Below are 4,380 nucleotides of genomic sequence, written 5' to 3' on the forward strand. Positions count from 1 at the left end.
TATTATTATTATTATTATTATTCAGGCGGTGAGCTGGCAGAATTGTTAGCACACCGGGCAAAATGCTTTGTGACATTTCGTCCATCTTTGCATTCTGGGTTCAAATTCCACCAAGGTTGACTTTGCCTTTTCATCCTTTCAGGGCCAATAGATTAAGTACCAGTCAAGTACTGGGGTCCATGTGATCGATTGCCCCCCTCCCCACAAATTACAGGCCTTGTGCTTATAGTAGAAAGGATTGTCATTATTATTATTATTATTATTATTATTATTATTATTAAGGTGATTGATTGACAGAATCAGTAGAACATTTGTGGTGTCTACTGGCATCTTTTAAACATTTCAAGGTCAACGTTGCCATTCATGATTTTGAGGTCAATAAAAATAGAGTACCAGTCATATACTAGGATCAATGTTAATCATGTGGGTGAACTGCAATCCATGGCACTTAACTGAAGAATGGCACACCTAATGGAAAATTACCTTGGATATTTTGTTTAGTAGTGCGGCACCCCTGACGGTGAGCCATGTCTCATGTGGCCCACTTCTCTAAAAATATTGCCCTTGCCTGATCTAAAACTTCCCTGAGATTTTGTGGCCTTAAGCGCCATGTAGGAAATCATTGGTATTGTTAAGGGCAGGAAGTGAGTTTGCTTGTATGGTTTATGTGTATGAAATGACAGAATGTAATTGAGGCGAGTGTTAGAGGGATTGAATATCAGTGTGCAAGAGAGAAGACTGCGCTTGCATGTGGGTATGTGATGCGTATGATGCAAAGGCCGACAGTTGGTTAAAGAAGTGCCAAGCGATCCTACGTTGAAGGAATCGTGCAAAAGAGGAAGAAATGATGAAAAAAAAATTTGATCTCAGAGTAGCTGAAAAATTTCATGAAAGAAATGACGAATAAATAACTAATAATGATATAAATTTTAAAAGATAATTAAATGAATGAAAAAGAAAAAAAAAACCCCAATGAATTGCAACAAATGGCCAGAAACTGTGCCAGGAAAGACTTGTCCAAGCCATGAAGAAATGGTGGTGAAATGGACATGAAAATTTAAATAATGATGATGGCGATGAAGAACGATGAATTTCGGGATACTGACGCATGTTTATGGTGTAATGTATAATTTGCTTTATCTCTAATTGAAGAGCTTTAAAAAAAAAAAATTAATTAAAAAAAAAAACAAAAAAAAACTCTCTCCCCTCCTCTCACCTCCATCCTACCACCCTCCCACCCTACCTCTGAAATGAGAACAAATAAACGATGAAATACACATAGGCCGTGTGTCACAGGAGTTGTGTGTATTTCAGTCAAATAATAACTCTTGTCTTTTATTGTTTGTTTATTTATTTCTGTTCCGCTTTTAAAAAAAAAACAATTTTATTGTCATGCCTTTTTTTAAAGCTGGAATGATGGAATGGTCTGATTAAATGGTGCCAACCAATATGTTACGGTTATCAAAAGAACCAGACAGGTGAGGCAGTGCAGTCTTTAAGTTTGGTGCCACCATTGGTGTTGTCATTTTTTTTTTTCTGTCAAGGTTGACTTTGTTTTTCATCCCTTTGGGGTCAATAAAATAAGTACCAGTTGAAGACTGGGGTCGATGTAATCGACTCCTGCCCTCCACCCAAAATTGCTAGCCTTGTTCCAAAATTTGAAACCATTATTATGATTATTGTTATTGTGGTAAGTTGGCAGAACCATTAGCACGCCGGCCAAAATACTTGGCGGTATTTCGTCTGCTGCTACGTTCTGAGTTCAAACACCGCTGAGGTCAACTTTGCCTTTCATCCTTTCAGGGTCGATACATTAAGTACCAGTTAAGTACTGGGGTCAATGTGATCGACTCGTCCCCCACCCTCAAATTTCAGGCCTCGGAGTGGTTGGCGTTAGGAAGGGCATCCAGCTGTAGAAACTCTGCCAGATCAGATTGGAGCCTGGTGCAGCCTTCTGGCTTGCCAGTCCTCAGTGAAATTGTCCAACCCATGCTAGCATGGAAAGCAGACGTTAAACAACGATGAGGATGATGATGATGTTTCTATAGTAGAAAGGATCACATTATTATTATTATTATTATTATTATTATCACATTGTTTTGGATTAATCATGCATTCTCTTGTAGCTTCGAGATTTCAATGGTGTGTCCGTATATTTTTAGAATGACATTGTAGGGTAGGTGTGAGAGGCTGGATCTGGTCAGTTTTAACATAAAACGGGCAGAATATTTGGGCTGGATTAAATGCTAAAAGATTAATTGATTTGCGGCTACTGGTTGAAAATACTTGCCTAAGATACTGCACTCTGATTGACTGGCAACTTTGTTCTCCTTCATAGTTGCTTCACCCTCATTAACATAAGTGGGTGCCGACATGTGACTGAGTTAATTACAGATATGTTCAAAGAATGTCACAGGTGCCGCACCAAATCGACAATCCTCCTTCCTTTGCTGTTTGTGTGATTCTCCTTCCCACCCCCACCCGCATCCTAATTTGACTTTGATGCCTGTGTAGGTGAATGTGGCCATGTGACTATGAGTTCATACTTCCATAAAATGTGTTTTTTTTTGCTCCGTAGCAGACTGAAATATAAACTAGCAAGAAATACATTTTTGATTTACTTAATTTCATACAAAACAGTATCTGGAGTTAATTTTATTATTATTCCACCGAGGCGCAGGAGTGGCTGTGTGGTAAGTAGCTTGCTTGCCAACCACATGGTTCCGGGTTCAGTCCCACTGCATGGCACCTTGGGCAAGTGTCTTCTACTATAGCCTTGGGCCGGCCAAAGCCTTGTGAGTGGATTTGGTAGACGGAAACTGAAAGAAGCCGGTCGTGTATATGTATATATATATAAGCAATATTAATTCTCTAAATGAAGTATTAACAGTAACTGCACGATAAAGTGTAGTATATTGCCACTTAAATGTGGCTGACCCCTAGGGGTGGATGTTACTGTTGCTTTTAGCCCCAGGAGGACATCTCCTCCAGCTGGCTTATCGACACACTACTGTGTCCTGGGCTAAAAGCAACAGTAACATCCACCCCTAGGGGTCAGCCACACTTAAGTGGCAATATACTACACTATATATATATATATATATGTATGTATGTATGTGTATATGTTTGTGTGTCTGTGTTTGTCCTCCCCACATCGCTTGACAACCGATGCTGGTGTGTTTACGTCCCCGTAACCTGGCGGTTCGGCAAAAGAGACCGATAGAATAAGTACCAGGCTTACAAAGAATAAGTCCTGGGGTCGAGTTGCTCGACTAAAAACGGTGGTCCAGCATGGCCGCAGTCAAATGACTGAAACGATGGATAGATAGATAGATAGAGAAAGAGAGAGATGGCGTGCACGCTGATTCTTACTTGCTGCTGAGGGAAACAGAGACACGTATATGTGTTGGGTGGAATACATCGCAGATATGTGAGAGCCGTGTGAAAGAAAGACTGAAGTTGATCGGGGAGAACGAATACAGAACAAGCAGTAAAGCAAAACAGTAGCTGCATGTTTGTTTGTTTATTTATTTATGTATATAGCGGCAATGGTGAACAATAGCGTCGTTGGCTACAGGTATCTAATGATAGGTGGTCACTTATTGGTTTACTGTGTGTGTGTGTGTGTGTATAAATATGCATAATACGTGTGTACGATTTCTGTCCACTAAATTTCACTCACAACCCGAAGTTATTGTAGAATAAAATTTACTAAATTACCTAATCCTTCCTCAACATGCAGTGGGAGCCAACGAATCTCTCTCTCTCTCTCTCTCTCTCTCTCACTCTCTCTCTCTCTCTCTCACACACATATAAGGCACATAGAAGAAAAGCACGATTCGGTACATGATGCCAAGAGTTACGTGATCACCATGCAAAAAACTATAACATCGGTGTAGAATTTTTCACAAAAGAAAGAAACATAGGAAAGAAAATACCACGCTTTGTATGTCAAACGGCAGAAAAGACCCAATAGAAAGAAGAGCGTAAACAAAACGGTGAATACATTGTGCTATTCTTGGTCTGGCGAAGTTATCTCCCTTCATATGTAAATATCACCAAGTGAGCTTTCGTGTCCCACTACATCGATACGGTGGAGGCGCAATGGCCCAGTGGTTAGGGCTACGGACTCGCGGTCATAAGATCGCGGTTTCGATTCCCAGACCGGCCGTTGTGAGTGTTTATTGAGCGAAAACACCTAAATCTCTACGGGGCTCCGGCAGGGGATGGTGGCGAACCCTGCTGTACTCTTTCACCACAGCTTTGTCTCACTCTTACTTCCTGTTTCTGTTGTGCCTGTAATTCAAAGGGTCAGCCTTGTCACGCTGAATATCCCCGAGAACTACGTTAAGGGTACACGTGTCTGTGGAGTGCTCAGCC

The sequence above is a fragment of the Octopus bimaculoides genome, chromosome 25 (genome assembly GCF_001194135.2).
Source record: "Octopus bimaculoides isolate UCB-OBI-ISO-001 chromosome 25, ASM119413v2, whole genome shotgun sequence".
Taxonomy (NCBI): Eukaryota; Metazoa; Mollusca; class Cephalopoda; order Octopoda; family Octopodidae; genus Octopus; species Octopus bimaculoides.